Source organism: Carcharodon carcharias, chromosome 27 (assembly GCF_017639515.1).
Source record: "Carcharodon carcharias isolate sCarCar2 chromosome 27, sCarCar2.pri, whole genome shotgun sequence".
Lineage (NCBI taxonomy): Eukaryota > Metazoa > Chordata > Chondrichthyes > Lamniformes > Lamnidae > Carcharodon > Carcharodon carcharias.
Genome location: NC_054493.1, coordinates 14,147,111 through 14,164,463, shown reverse-complemented (window position 1 = coordinate 14,164,463; position 17,353 = coordinate 14,147,111). Strand labels below are relative to the sequence as shown.

Genomic DNA, 17,353 nt, shown 5'->3' with positions numbered 1-17,353 from the left:
CATCCATCAGTCATGTTTGAAATTCGAGGTTGGTGTATATTTCAGAGAGTCTCAATTCAAATGAATCAATAACAGATAAGATATTAATATTAAATATAGAATAATGGAACAAATACTGATTAAAGTTTGTTTAATTTCATCTTTCAAGAAAAGAAGGATATTCCTAATGATTGAGCAGAAAGCATTGCACCTGGGGACATTTTGAAATTCAAAACAAGCTGAGGCACCAGGGTGCAACCAACAGTTGTCTTCCTGCAACAAGTGACATGGACTCTCAGTCCAACCATTGGAAACCTCTAAACATTCTGGTAGCTCAGTGCTGCCCTGTTTGTTACACAAGTATTTATCCTCTGTAAGATTCCAGTCCAGGAACAAAATTATTTCAAACTAAATGAAGTAAATGAACAATTGAAAAATGCAATCTTGGCAGGGCAAGGTTAAACTCCAGAACAAACATTTCCTTCTGTAATATCGCACCCTCAAATGAAGGGCTGCGGAACAAAAGAAATACGGTGAAAATTAAGATGTTGAAAAAATAACAATTTCACAAATTCGATCTGAGTTCAATTGCATAATTACTTCATGTTCATGTGGTAAAGTATATTAGGAACCCAAGTCCAAATCATCATGTGAACCTTGTGAATTAAGGCAAACTAGGCATGGATTCTGCAGAAACTACATTTTCAAAAGGGAATTGAGCAATTTAGTGAAAGGGAGAAAAAACATGTTTATTAGAAGAGAAGAAAGTTGTGATTCATTAATTTGCTCATTTAAAAAGGGGTCTGAAATCGGATGGTGGAAGGCCCTCTTTTGCTATTGTATGGATACATGGTGCTCAGCCATTTTATGATTACATAGTTATATCCGTCTCACTGCAGCGTTCCTGAAAAGCAGCTGAATTCCATTTCTCTGCAACAGAGACCCAGATTGCTGCTGCATTACAGCGCAGTTTAGCATTCCAGACAGGCTCAGTGAATCTCAGTTGCTGTAGTGTAGTGGTTATCTCGTTCCCCTAACATGTGAGAAGTCCCAGCTTCAAAACTGGGCGGAAGCATTATGAAAACTTACTCATTAAATAGTGAAGGCAATTTGCATTGTTGATACTTATGTAGCAGGCATATTGCATTTGCTCTCACCAAGGTTATAAAATGAATGCAGCAAAATCAGCACGTGCTGAGATTTCACAACACACTTGAGTGGAAAACGATGCTCGTATTTCACTGTGCTCACATATTAGCAGTTCGTTCAGTCAACAACAGAAATTAATGATAAAAACAAAAAACTGCGGATGCTGGAAATGCAAAACAAAAACAGAATTACCTGGAAAAACTCAGCAGGTCTGGCAGCATCGGTGGAGAAGAAAAGAGTTGACATTTCGAGTCCTCATGACCCTTCAACAGAACTTAATGAGTCTTTTGATGCAGCTTAACACAGTTACTCACCATGTCAAAGATGTCTCATTGTAATGTGTGCTCATTAAGACAAAGAGGGATCAGATCTAATTAACGCATCATTCTCAAGCCTGTTCCCTGCAAAATTCTTTGATTTTGTTGAAATGCTGACTGTTGTGCTACATCTCAAATCAGACCCATATCAAGTGCATTACCTGGTGTCTGGTACTCTTTTGTTTGCCAGTCAAGTTTGCAATTCGATGTTGTTGTATATTTCAGAGAGTCTGAAGTCAACCAAGGGCATCAATATCAAGTATATTAATTCTGAATGTTGAATAACGTAACAAATTGCTGAGAAAAGTTTGTTGAATTTCGTCTTCTGAGGAGGAGAAAGCTGTTCCTAATGATTGAGCAGAAAGCATTACTGTCTGAGACATTTGCTGGATCGGGCCTTCTGCATTATAAAAGTTAAAAAAAAATGGAGGCACCAGGTGGAAACCAAGAGTTGTCTTTCTGTAACATGTGACATGACCTCTCAGTCTAACCATTGGAATCCTCCAAACATTCTGGTAGATCAGCACTGCCCTGTTTCCTAAAGAAATACATATTCTGTAAAACTACATTCCCAGAACAAAATTATATTAAACCAATTGAACGAAACCACCTATTTCAGCATGTGATCCTGGCAGGGCTCTGTTTAACTGTAGCAATCATTTTCCCCTGTGATATAAAACCCTCGATTAACGAGTTGTGGAGCAAATGTAATTAGATTGTGTAAATAACTCAGAAATAATGTGATGCTTGATCAGAAAAATTAGCACTTTCATCAATTCGAGATGAAATCAAAAGATAAGTAAATAATGTTCATATGCATAGCTATGTAAGGAACACAAGTCTAAATCTTCATGGCATTGGGTGAGGGGAACAGTGTTAATTAAGGCAAACTAGGCATGGAATCTGCAGAAACTCCTTTTTCATTGATATGCAGAAAAGTAACACTTTCACTAACAGACAGCGTTAGAGCAGTTTAACATTCCAAGCAGGTTCACTGCAGTCACGACAGCTTCTGTGGTGTAGTGGTTATCACGCTACCCTAACACACGAAAAGTCCCCGATCCAAAACCGAGCAGGATACGTGATTGAAACTTACTCATTCAATCGTGAGGGTGATTTGCATCGTTTAAGTTTGGCTGAATCTTCTATGTTGCAGGCTTATTGCATTTACTCTCACCGAGGACGTGTTGCGATTTCATGACACACGAGTGGAAATAGATGTTCGTATTTCACTGCGCTCACATATTAGCAGCTCGTTCAGTCAACAACAGAAATTAATCTGTCTTTTGACACAGATTAACACAGTTACTCACAATGTCAAAGATAATGTGTGCTCGTAACGGCAGAAAAAGGGGGATCAGATCTAATTAACGCGTCATTCTCAAATTTGTTCCCTGTAAAATTGTTTGATTTTGTTGAAATGCTGACTGTTGTGCTAAATCTCAAATCAGACCCATATCAAATGCATTACCTGGTGTTTGACATTCTTTTGTTTACCAGTCACGTTTGCAATTCGATGTTGCTGTATATTTCAGAGAGTCTCAAGTCAACCGAGGGCATCAATATCAAATAAAAAAATATTAATACTGAATGTTGAATAACGGGAAAAAATGCTGCTGAGTATAGTTTCTTGAATTTCGTCTTCTGAGGAGGAGAAGGGTGTTCCTAATGATTGAGCAGAAAGCATTTACTGCCTGAGACATTTGCTGGACCGAGCCGTCTGCATTGTGAAACTCAAAACAAACTGAGGCACCATATGGAAACCAACAGTTGTCTTCCTGTAACAAGAGTCATGACTTCTCAGCCTAACCATTGGAATCCTCCAAACATCTTGGTAGATCAACACTCTCCTGTTCCCTAAACAAATACATATTCTGTAAGATTTCATTCCCAGGACAAAATTATTTCAAACCAAATGAACGGAACGAACTATTTCAGCATGTGATCTTGGCAGGGGTCTGTCTAACTGTATGAATGATTGGTTAACGGGTTGTGGAGCAAATGTAATTAGATTGTGTAAATAACTCAGATATAATGAGATGTTTGATCAGAAAAATGAGCACTTTCGTCAATTCGACATGAAATCAAGAGAAAAAATAAATAATGTTCATATGCGTGGCTACGTGAGGAACACACATTGACTGAGGGAAAACAGTGTTATTTAAGGCAAACTGTACATGGAATCTACAGAAACTCCTTCCAAAGGGAATTGTGCAATTCATTGATATGCAGAAAAATAACAGAAAGAAGGAAACTGCGATTAATTCGTTTGTACTTTTAAAGAGCTGACAGAGACAGGACGATGGAAGGGCCATGGATACATGGTGCTGTGCCATTTTACGATGACATTGTTATATGAGTCTGTCTGCAGCATTCTAAATTAAAGCAGCGGAGTACCAATTCTCCCAACAAAAGAGCCAGAGAGCTGCTGCGTGACAGCAAAGTTTAACATTCCGGATAGGCTGAGTGCCGTCATATCTGGTCAATGTTTCTGTAGTGTAGTGGTTATCACATTCGCCTCACACGCGAAAGGTCCCCAGTTCGAAACTGGGCAGGAGCACTATCCAAGCTAGCTAATTTTGAGAGGGGAAAATTTGTGTCATTCAGGTTTGTTGTTGAATGTTACCTAAATGTCGCATGCTACAGGCATGGAGCTTTTGCTCTTATCTGGGCCTTAAAATGAATGCAGCAACATCAGAAGCACTGAAATTTCATGATACACTGAGTAGAAACAGATGTTCGTTTTTTGACTCGGCACACAATTTAGCCGTTCGTCTGAGCAGCAACAGGATTTAGTTTGTTTTCGATGCAGATTTACATCGTTACCCACCACCTCAAAGATGTTTCATACTAAAGTGCGCTGATAAAGACAGGCGCAAGCGATGCTGTAATTGAACCAGAGGAAAAGACAGAGCTGGTACAGAATCACTCCTTTAAATAATCGGGCATCAGAATAGAGTTTCAGGAAAAACGACCAAGGGGGTGGTGGAAACCGAGACGCAGTGCAGGCCTGTTGGCTTCCCTCCTGTCTTCTACATGGACGAGATTTAGGCGCCAGAACAGAAAGGGATCAAATATAATGAACGCATCATTCTCAAATCTGTTCCCAATAAAATTCTTGCATTTTGTTTACAAGCTAACTGTGCTCAATTTCAAATGAGCACCATATGATTAATATTACCTGCTGACTGGCGCTCTTTCATCTATCAGTCATGTTTGCAATTCGAGGTTGCTGTATATTTCAGAGACACTCAATTCAAATTAAGGCATCAATAACAGATAAAAAATAATGTTAAATGTAGAATAACGGAACAAATAAAGTTTGTTCAATTTCGGTCTTCCGAGGATAAGACGGATGTTCCTAATGCTTAAGCAGAAAGCATTGCGCCCGGAGACATTTGCTGGGCAGACACTTTTACATTTTGAAATTAAAAACAAGTAAATAATTTTGAACCTGGACCGGAATCTTAGAGAGAATAAATATTTGTTTAGGAGACAGGGCAGTGCTGAGCTACCAGAATGTTTGGAGGATTCCACTGAGGGTCCATGCCACTTGTTGCAGGAAGACAACAGCTTGTTGCCTCAGCTTGTTTTGAATTTCACAATGTAAAAGCTTCTGCCCAGCAAAGGTCTCCGGGAGCAATGCTTCCTGCTTAAGCATTAGGAACATCGGTCTTATCCTCGGAAGACCAAAATTGAACACGAGCACAAATTATCTTTGACGTGGTGAGTACCTTTGTTAATCGAAAGACAGATTAATTTCTGCTGTTGACTGAGCGAGCGGCTAATATGTGAGCGCAGTGAAATACGAACATCTATTTCCACTCAAGTGTATCATGAAATCTCAACATGTCCTCGGTGAGAGTAAATGCAATATGCCTGCAATATAGGAGATTCAGCTAAGCTTCAATGATTCAAATCACCCTCACGATTGAATGAGTGAGTTTTAATAATGTTTCTGCCCGGTTTTAAGCCGGGGACCTTTCGTGTGTTAGGCGAACCTGATAACCACTGCACTACAGAAACTGCCGTGGCTGCAGTGAGCCTGCCTGGAATGTTAAACTGCGCTCTGACGCAGCAGCACCCCGGGTGTCTATTTCAGAGAATTGGAATTCAGCTGCTATTATTAGGAACACTGCAGCAAGACTGATATAACAATGGAATGATAAAAGGGCCTAACACCATGTATCCATACAATGGCATAAGAGGTCTATCCACCATCCGACCTCTGTCTCCTTTTTAAACGAGCAAACTAATTCATCAAAATTTGCTTCTCTCTTTTAATAAACCTGTGCTTTCCTCTTTTTCATTCAATTGCTCGCTACCCTTTCGAAAAAGTAGTTTTTGCAGAATCCATGCCTAGTGTGCCTTAATTCACAAGGTTCACATGACGATTTGGACTTGGGTCCCTAATCTACTTTAGCATATGAACATGATGTAATTATGCAATTGATGTCATGTCGAATTTTCGACAGCGTTATTTTTTCAACCTCACTATTTGTACAATCTTATTACTTTTGCTCCATACACCTTCAATGGAGAGTGCGATATTACAGAGGAAAATGTTTGTTAAAGAGTTCAACAGGGCCCTGCGATGGTCATGTGCTACGTTTGTTCGTTTCATTTGGTTTGAAATAATTTTGTTCCTGGAACGGAATCTTAGAGAGGATAAATATTTGTTTAGGAAACAGGGCAGTGCTGAGCTACCAGAATGTTTGGAGGGATCCAATGGTTGGACTGAGGGTCTATTTCACTTGTTGCAGGAAGACAACAGTTGGTGCTTGTTTTGAATTTCAAAATGTAAAAGTGTCTGCCCAGCAAATGTCTCCGGGTACAGTGCTTTCTGCTTAAGCATTAGGAACATCCAACTTACCCTCGGAAGACCAAAATTGAACAAACTTTATTCAGTGTTTGTTCCATTATTCTATATTTAATATTAATTTTTACCTGTTATTGATGCCTTAATTTGAATTGAGACTCTCTGAAATATACAGCAACCTCGAATTGCAAACATGACTGATAGACAAAAGAAGGCCAGTCAGCAGGTAATGCAATCATATGGTGCTCATTTGAAATTGAGCACAGTTAGCTTGTAAACAATGTAAGAATTTTACTGGGAACTGTTTTGAGAATGATGAGTTCATTATATTAGATGCCTTTTTGTTCTGGGTGATAAGTCTTCTGGAGCCTAAATCACATCCATGTCAGAGACAGGAGGGAAGCCAGAAGATCTGCACTGCATCTCGATTTCCACCACCCCTTTGGTCATTTTTCCTGAAACTCTATTCTGAAGCCCGATTATTTAAAGGAGTGATTCTGTACCAGCTCTGTCATTTCCTCTGGTTCAATTACAGCATCACTTGTGCCTGTCTTTATGAGCGCACTTTAGTATGAAACGTCTTTGAGGTGGTGGGTAACGATGTTAATCTGCATCGAAAACCCACTACATTTTGTTGCTGCTCGGACAAATGGCTAAAATACGTGCCAAGTCAAAAACCAAACATCTATTTCTACTCAGTGTGTCGTGAAATTTCAGTGCCCCTGATTCTGCTGCATTCATTTTAAGGCCCAGGTAAGAGCAAAAGTAACATGCCTATAGCATGCGAAATTCAGTTAACATTCAACAACAAACCTGAATGACGCAAATTTACCTCTCTCAAAATTAGCAAACTTGGATTAGGTTTCTGCCCGGTTTCAAACCAGAGACCTGGCACATGTGAGGGAAACACGATAACCACTATACCACAGAAACACTGGGCAGCCAACGTGGCAGTGAGCCTGTCCAGAATGTGAAACTGTGCTGTCACGTAGCAGCTCTCTGGCTCTTTGTTTGGGAGAATTGGAACTCCGCTGCTTTAAATTGGAATGCTGCATACAGACTCATATAACAATGTCATCATAAAATGGCAAAACACCATGTACCCATACCATAGCCCTTGCATCGTCCTATCTCAGTCAGCTTTTTAAAAGTGCAAATGAATTAATCTCAGTTTCCTTCTGTAAACCTGTTATTTTTCTGCATATCAATGAAATGCACAATTCCCTTTGGAAGAAGGAGTTTCTGCAGGTTCCATGCCCAGTTTGCCTTGAATAACACTGTTTTCCCTCAGCCATTGCTATGAAGATTTAGACTTGTGTTCCTTACATATTTATTTTTTCTCTTGATTTCATGTCAAATTGATGAAAGTGCTCATTTTTCTGATAAAACATCTCATTATTTCTGAGTTATTTACACAATTACATTTGCTCCACAACTCGTTAATCGATGGAAATCATTGATACAGTTAGACAGAGCCCTGCCAAGATCACGTTCCATTTGTTTGGTTTGAAATAATTTTGTCCTGGGAATGAAATCTTGCAGAATACATATTTTCTTACGAAAAAGGGCAGTGTTGATCTACCAGAATGTTTGCAGGATTCCAATGATTAGACGGAGAGATCATGTCACATGTTACAGGAAGACAACTCTTGGTTTTCACCTGGTGCCTCAGTTTGTTTTGAGTGTCATAATGCAGAAGACTCGGTCCAGCAAATGTCTCAGGCAGCAATGCTTTCTGCTCAATCATTAGGAACATCTTTCTCTTCCTCAGCAGGCAAAATTCAACAAACTTTACTCAGCAGCAATTTTTTTCCGTTATTCAACATTCAGTATTATTATTTTCAAATTTGATATTGACGCCCTCGGTTGACTTGAGACTATCTAGAATATACAACAACATCAAATTGCAAACGTGACTGGCAAACGAAAGAATGCCAAACACTAGGTAATGCACTTGATATGGGTCTGATTTGATTGCACAACAGTCAGTATTTCAACAAAATCAAAGAGTTTCACAGGGAATAAATTTGAGAACGATGCGTTCATTATATCTGATCCCTCTTTGTCTGCCGTTATGAGCACACATTATTTTTGAGTTCTGATGAATAGTCATCCGGACTCGAAATGTTTACTGCATTCCTCTCCGCAGGTGCTGTCAGACCTGCTGAGTTTTTCCAGCTACTTTTATTTTTGTTATTTTTGACATTGTGAGTAACTGTGTTAATCTGTGTCGAAAGACAGATTAATTTCTGTTGTTGACTGAACGAGCTGCTAATATGTGAGCACAGTGAAATACAAACATCTATTTCCACTCAAGTGTGTCATGAAATCACAACATGTCCTCAGTGAGAGTAAATGCAATATGCCTGCAACATAGGAGATTCAGCTGAGCTTCAAGGATGCAAATCACCCTCACGATTGAATAAGGAAGCTTTAACAATGTTTCTGCTGAGTTTTGAACCAGGGACCGTTCGTGTGTTAGACAAACATGATAACTACTACACTACAGAAACTGCCGTGACTACAATGAGCCTGCCTGGAATCCTAAAATGTCCTAACGCCAGGTATCCATACAATGGCAGAAGAGGCCCTTCCACCAGGCGATCTCTGTCCTCTTTTTAAACGAGCAAACTAATGAATCACAAATTGCTTCTCTTTTAATAAACCTGTATTTTCCTCCCTGTCATTAAAATGCTCGATTCCCTTTCGAAAAAGTAGTTTCTGTAGAATCCATGCCTAGTTTGCCTTAATTCACAAGGCTCACAAGACGATTTGGACTTGAATTCCTAATATACTTTATCATATGAACCTGATGTCATTATGCAATTGATCTCATCTCGAATTTGCCGAAGTATTAGTTTTTCAACTTCACTATTTTTACAACCTTATTATTTTTGCTCCATGCCCCTTCAATCGAGGTTGCGATATTACAGAGGAAAATGTTTGTTCCGGAGTTTAACAGAACCCTGCCAAGATCGCGTGCTTCAATTGTTCGTTTACTTCATTTGATTTGAAATAATTTTGTTCCTGGTCCGGAATCTTACAGAGGATAAATATTTGTGTAACAAACAGGGCAGTGCTGAGCGACCAGAATGTTTAGAGGTTTCCAATGGTTGGACTGAGGATCCATTTCACTTGTTGCAGGAAGACAACTGTTGGTGCCTCAACTTGTTTTGAATTTCACAATGTAGACGTATCCGTCCAGCAAATGTCTCCGGGTGCAATGCTTTCTGCTCAATCATTAGGAACATCCGTCTTACTCTTGGATGATGAAATTAAACAAACTGCGCCTCGGTTTCCACGACTCCCTGGGTCGTTTTTCCTGATACTCTATTCTGAAGCCCAATTATTTAAAGGAGTGATTCTGTACCAGCTCTGTCATTTCCTCTGGTTCAATTACAGTATCACTTGCGTCTGTCTTTATGCGCGCACTTTAGTATGAGACATCTTAGAGATGGTGTGTAACGATGTAAATCTGCATCGAAAATCCACTAAATTCTGTTGCTGACTGGACGAACTGCTAAAATGCGTGCTGAGTCAAAAAACGAACATCTATTTCTACTCAGTGTGTCATGAAATTTCAGCATTTCTGATTTTGCTGCATTCATTTTAAGGCCCAGATAAGAGCAAAAGCTCCATGCCTGAAGCATGCGAGATTCAGGAAACATTCAACAACAGACATGACAAACGCAAATTTCCCTCTCAAATTAGCAAACTTGGATAACGTTTCTGCCTGGTTTCGAACGGGGGACCTTTCACACGTAAGGAAAATGTGATAACCGCTACACTATAGAAACATTGACCAACAATGACTGTAGTCAGCCTATCCGGAATGTTAAACTGTGCTGTCAGGCAGCAGCTCTCTGGCTCTTTGGATGGGAGAAATGGTATTCAGCTGCGATAATTTGGAATGCCGCAAATAGATTCATGTAACAGTGTCATCATAAAATGGCAAAACACCGTGTACCCATACGATGGCCCTTCCATTGTCCTGTATCTGTCAGTTTTTTAAAAGAGCAAACCAATTAATCTCAGTTTCATTCTCTCTATTAGTGAATTTATTAATTTTCTGCATATCAATGAATTGCATGATTCCCTTTTGAAAATGGAGTTTCTGCAGATTCCATGCCTAGTTTGCCTTAATTTACAACGTTTCCCTCTCCCAGTGTCATGAAGATTTAGACTTTGTTCTTTACGTAGCTACGCAAATGAACATTATTTACTTACCTCTTGATTTCTAAAAAAATTAACGAAAGTGCTTATATTTCTCCTCAAACAACTCATTATTTCTGAGTTATTTACACAATCTAATTACATTTGCTCATTAATCGAGGGTGTTATATCACAGAGGAAAATGATTGCTACAGTTAAACGGAGCCCTGCCAGGATCATATGCTGAAATAGGTCGTTTCGTTCAATTGGTTTAATATAATTTTATTCTGGGAATGTAGTTTTACAGAATATATATTTCTTTAGGAAACAGGGCAGTGCTGATCTACCAGAATGTTTGGAGGATTCCAATGGTTAGACTGAGAGGTCATGTCACATGTTACAGAAAGACAACCCTGGTGCCTCCGTTTTTTTGAATTTCAAAATGCAGAAGGCTCGGTTCAGCAAATGTCTCAGGCAGCAATGCTTTCTGCTCAGTCATCAGAGCCTTCTCCTCCTCAGCAGACAAAATTCAACAAACTTTACTCAGTGTTTGTTCCGTTATTCAAAATTAATATTAATATTTTATTGTTATTGATGCCTTCATTTGAATTGAGTCTCTCTGAAATATACAGAAACCTCGAATTTCAAACATGACTGATAGACAAAAGAATGTCAGTCGACAGATAATGCAAATCATATGATGCTCATTTGAACTTGAGCACAGTCAGCTTTTAAACAAAATCCAAGGCTTTTACTGGGAACAATTTTGAGAATGATGCGTTCATTATATTTGGTCCTTTCTTTGTTCCAGCTAAGATGCTTTCTGGCGCCTAAATCGTGTCCATCTAGAAGACAGGAGGGAAGCCAGCAGGTCTGCACTGCGCCTCGGTTTCCACGTCTCACTGGGTCACTGTTCCTGATGCTCTATTCTGAAGACCAATTATTTAAAGATGTGATCATTTCCTCTGGTTCAATTACAGCATCGCTTGCGCCTGTCCGAATGAGCACACTTTACTATGAGACATCTTTGAGATGGTGAGTAACGATGTTAGTGTGCATGGAAAACCTTCTAAATTCTGTTGCTGACCGGACGAATTGCTAAAATGTGTGCCGAGTTAAAAATTGAACACCTATTTCTACTCAGTGTGCCATAAACTTTCAGTGTTTCTGATTTTGCTGCCTTCATTTTAAGGCCTAGGTAAGAGGAAAAGCACCATACCTGATTCAGGTAACATTGAACAACAAACCTGAATTACACAAGTTTTCCTCACTCGAGATTAGCAAGCTTGGATAATGTTTTTGTCCAGTTTCAAACCAGGGGCCTTTCATACGTGAGGTGAACATGAAAACCACTACACTACAGAAACACTGGGCAAACGCGATGCAGTGAGCCTATCTGGAATGTTAAACTGAGCTGTCATGCAACATCTCTCTGTCTCTTTGTTTGGGAGAAACGGAATCCAGCTGCTATAATTTGGAATGCTGTAGGCAGACTCAGAAAACAATGTCATCATAAAATGGGACAACACCATGTATCCATACAAGGGCCGTTCCATCATCCTGTCTCTGTCAGATTTTTAAAAGAGGAATTAACCTCAGTTTCCTTCTCTCTTTTAGTAAACCTGTTATTTTTCTGAATATCAATTAATTGCACAATTTTCTTTTGAAAATGGAGTTACTGCAGATTCCGTGCCTAGTTTGCCTTAAATAACACTGTTTCCCTCACCCAATGCAATGAAGCTTTAGACTTGTGTTCCTTACATAGCTATGCATATGAACATTATTTACTTTTCCTCTTGATTCCATGTTGAATTGATGAAAGTGCTTATTTTTCTGATCAAACATCTCATTATTTCTGAGTTACTTACATAATCTAATTACATTTGCTCCACAACTCGTTATTCGAGGGTGTTATATCACAGAGGAAAATGATTGCTACAGTTTAACAGAGCCCTGCCAGGATCACATGCTGAAATAGGTCGTTTCATTCAGTTGGTTTAATATAATTTTGTTCTGGGAATGTAATTTTACAGGATGTATATTTCTTTAGGAAAAAGGGCAGTGTTGATATACCAGAATGTTTGGAGGATTCCAATGGTTAGACTGAGAGGTCATGTCACATGTTACAGAAAGACAACTCTTGGTTTCCACCTGGCCCCTCAGTTTGTTTTGAGTTTCATAATGCAGAAGGCTTGGTCCAGCAAATGTCTCAGGCAGCAATGCTTTCTGCTCAATCATTATTAACACCCTTCTCTTCCTCAGAAGACAAAATTCAACAAACTTTACTCTGCATTTATTTTACATTATTCAACATTCAGTATTAATATATTTCTATTTGATATTGATGTCCTTGGTTGACTTGAGACTCTCTGAAATGTACAACATCGAATTGCAAACGTGACTGGCAACCAACAGAATGCCAGTCACCAGGTAATGCACTTGATATGGGTCTGATTTGAGATTTAGCACAACAGTCAGCATTTCAACAAAATCATCAAAGAATTTTACAGGGAACAGGTTTGTGAATGACACGTTAATTATATTTGTTCCCTCTGTGAGCACACATTACTATGAGACACCTTTGACATGGTGAGTAACTGTTAATCTGCATCGAAAGTCACATTAATTTCTGCTGTTGACTGAACGAAATGGTAATATGTGAGCGCAGTGAAATACAAACATTTATTTCCACTCAGGTGTGTCGTTTTGCTGCATTCATTTTATGACCTCGGTGAGAGCAAATGCAATATGCCTGCAACATAGGAGATTCAGGTAAGTTTCAAAGATGCAAATTATCTTCACTATTTAATGAGTGAGTTTTAATAATCTTTCTGAATGGTTTCAATCTGGGGACCTTTCATGTGTTAGGCAAACGTGATAATGACTACATTACAGAAACAGCCGTGGCTGCAGTGAGCCTGTCTGGAATGCTAAACTGCACTGTAACTCAGCAGCACCCTGGGTCTCCATTGCGGAGAAATGGAATTCAGCTGCTATTCTCAGGAATGCTGCAGTGAGATGGATATAACAATGTAATCATAAAATGGCCAAGCACCATGTATCCAAAAAATGGCAAAAGAGGCCCTTCCAACATCTGTTCTCAGGCCACTTTTTAAATGAGGAAACCAATTAATCATAATTTGCTTCTCTCTTAATAACCAGTCTTTTTTCCACCCTTTCATTAAATTGCTGAATTCCCTTTTGAAAAAGCAGTTTCTGCAGAATCCATGCCTAGTTTCCCTTACTTCACAATGTTCACATGACGATTTGGACTAATATACTTGACCAAATGAACATGATGTAATTTTGCAATTGATCTCATATTGAATTCACGAAAGTGTTATTTTTTCTGATCAAATATTTCATTATATCCGAGTTGATTTATACAATCTTATTACTTTTGCTCCACAACCATTCAATCGAGGGTGCGATATTACAGAGGAAAATGTTTGTTCCGGAGTTTAACAGGGCCCTGCCAAGATCACGTGCTTCAATTGTTCGTTTACTTCATTTGGTTTGAAATAATTTTGTTCCTGGACTGGAATCTTACAGAGGATAAATAATTGTGTAGCAAACAGGGCAGTGCTGAGCTACCAGAATGTTTGGAGGTTTCCAACGGTTGGACTGACCAGGAAAGCTGACAAGTGACCCTTCAAAATCACTGATGATCATCTCTTTACCAGTTACTGCCCTTCCATTCACTGGCACTGCCGCCAGGTTTCTTACACAAAATGGTTTGCTTGATTAACCTTTGGTCACTGGCCATTGAGCCCAGGCCGTGATGGAGAAAGCAATGGCTCCAAACCACCTGGGGTCCACCATCACCAGCTCCGTACTGCCCTGTCCATCATTCTTGTGTCAGTTAATCCATCCTACCTTGCTCTCTATCATAGATCTTCCTTTTTGTTCTTTTCATGACTCCTGACTTTTCAATCAGGAAAAGCTGGAAATAGCAGGCGGAGAGAGAAACAGAGTTGATGGTTTTTTTCTTATTCATTCATGGGATGTGGGCGCTGCTGTCTAAGCCAGCAGTTATTGCCTATCCTTAAATTGCCCATTCTTTCAGGGGCCAGTTAAGAGTCAACTATATGTAGGCTAGTCCAGGTAAGGACAGCAGATTCCCTTCTCGAAGGGACATTAATGAAGCAGATGGGGTTTTACACTTTTCATTCCAGATTTTTATTGAATTCAAATTTCACCATCAGCCGTGGTGGGGCCACCAGAGCATTACCCTGGGTCTCTGGAATACCAGTCCAGTGAAAATACCACTGTGCTACATCAAAACTGGTAAATGTTAGAGATGTAACAGGTTTGAAAGATACAGAGGAGAGCAGGAAGAAACGAAAGGGAAGGTCTGTGATAAGTTGGTAGGAGCAGGAGAGATGGAGGGGGCAGTGGACTGGTATTGTCACTGGACTAGTAGTCCAAAGGCCCAGGGTAGTGTTTGAATCCCACCATGGCAGGCGGTGAAATTTGAATTAAAAGTCTAAATGATGAAACCATGAATTGTCCTTAAAAAACCCATCTGATTCACGAATGTCCTTTCAGAAACTTGCTGTCCTTACCTGGTCTGCCCGACATGTGACTCTGGACACACAGCAATGTGGTTGACTCTGAAATGGCTGAGCAAGCCACTCAGTTCTCAGGAGCAATTAGGGAAAGCCAATAAAATGCTGGCCCAGCCAGTACCGCCTACATCCCATGAATAAGTAAAAAAAACACAAGGGATGATGGTGCCATTCTGTCTCAATCAGTTCTCTCTGCTCTCACTTCTGTCCCACACTGAAAACTCTCAATCCTTCCCCTCTGTTACCTGGAACAAACATTTCATTGAACAAGCCCACACAAGTCACACAGGAAAAGAAATCTTCACTGTGACTTGGATAATTTCAGTTGCAGTTCCCTAATTTCCCTCCTGTAATCTTATGAATTAGACCATTTTCATCTGGATCCCATCGGATGTGGACCCGATGCTATCAGTCCTCCAGGAAGTGACTATTCTAATTCTGAGACTCTGACAGTTCTGTTGGTGCAGGGGCTTGAGTGGAACTTGCTACTTTTAAACTGTCATAAGAGCATAAGAAATAGGGACAGGACTAGGCCATTTGGCCCCTTGAGCCTGCTCTGTCATTCAATAAGATCATGGCTGATCTTCTTGTGTTTCGATTTCCACTTTCCCATCTAATCCTGATAACCTTTGATTGCCTTGCCTAACAAGAATCTATCTACCTCTGCCTTAAAAATACTCAATCGTCATTCATTGCATATCAGACCCACACCTACAAACTGCTGTCCACACTTCCAGTGAAGCAAAGGCAGTTTGCACCCAGAGCCCAATAACTGTGATGTTATCTGATGGAGACAGACTCTGTTCCAATGCGATGACACTACTGGAGGAATGGAGAGCTGGGGTTAGCTCCTGAAAACGGCAGCAATGTTTAAAGTCAACAATATCTGAGTGGAGCTTGAACACAGGATCCTGAGATTATGAAGCTGATGTCCCACCAGCTGAAGCAGCCAGGCATGCATGAATCAGGCTTCCTATCTCAAAATACAAGGAGACAAATGTTGGTTTCCACCCAGCGTCTCAGTTTGTTCTGAATTTCAAAGTGTAGAAGGTAATTGACCTACAAAAGCCCCAGGGGTGCAATGCATTCCTCTCAAATCATCAATAATATCATTCTCATCTTCCACTTCATTGCTGCATCTCTTTCCAAACATTGCAATCCATTTTCAAGGCTTGTTTCAGGATTTAATATATGATATTGATATTTTAATGTTGGTGTGTAAAAATGTCAATCTACTTCAATAAACCCATACATTTCTGTTGCAAGCTGTAAGAAATGCTAATGTATTTGCTGTGTGACAGTCAACACTTTCATCACTTTATGTGCTCTTAGTGCCATGCACTTATGTCACTTCTCATTTTGTGGACTGTACTTTAAGAGTTTGGTTAAAAAGCTTTTCAGGACATGAATAGTCTGATGCAGCTGTTACCAAATGTAAAAGGATTTTAGCCTCTTTCACAAAAGTGAAAACGTTCATGCAGAATAAGTTTCCACAAATTGTATCAGCTGAGGTTCTCAATTGAAGCTTAAGAAAGTTTCACTCACTCAGGTTTTCTGTGAACACTGTTCAGAGGTTGATTGACTGGAATATAACCTCCTTGTGTTTTCCTGAGTCTGTGCTCAGTGTAGTTGGAGGTTTGGACCGGGTTGCAGTATCTTGCAGCCCAGGGATGGGCAGTAACCCGTTGATTGATGCTGCTATCACTGCTTTCGGTTGGCAGTGGGTGATTGGAGTGTGCAGGGCAAAATCCTGTTGCTTGTCCCTGTCTCACTCACTGTGGAGCAGGGAAAACAGAATGATTGAGGCGTTTGTTGCCCCATCTGAAATGTAGCTTTGACCCACTGTTAGTGATGGAGGTCATGCTGCAGGAGCCTTTAATAATCTTACACAAATCAACATCAATCAGCCAGAATGTGCAAGTTTGAGGGAGGCTTTCTGAAGCATCAGAACTGGAAATGGGAGCAAGTGGAAGATTCTGTCTAGTTTCAGTGTGTACAGACTGTAGCGGGGATGAGCTAATATCACATGGCTGTTATTATATTCAGTTAATATTTAACAATAAAGGTGAATTATTGCTCACACTTAAATTCGTTTTGATAATGTTTCTGCCTGGTTTCAAACTGGGGACCCAGGAACTCTAGTTCCTATTTATTATGATTGATAATCACTGTCTATCTATAAACCTGTAGCAGACCAATATACTCTGCATTTTAATTGGATTTATCAGATGTGTGCACCGCTATGGGCTGGGTTGTGGACTGTAATGTCTTCACTCTTCTCTGGTGATCTCCAGAAAGGCTGGTGTGGATAGAATCACTTGGTCTGCAAGATACGGTCACTGTGAGGATGATAATGGAACAATTTTCGG

The 17,353-nt window shown here is 39.8% G+C and overlaps 1 non-coding gene across 1 annotated transcript; it reads left to right on the top strand.

The window, feature by feature from the left end:
* The first annotated feature begins 3,932 nt into the window (after nucleotides 1–3,932).
* Nucleotides 3,933–4,005, top strand: trnav-cac. The gene has a single exon. It is a non-coding gene; the product is annotated as a tRNA-Val (tRNA).
* Nucleotides 4,006–17,353: the final 13,348 nt, after the last annotated feature.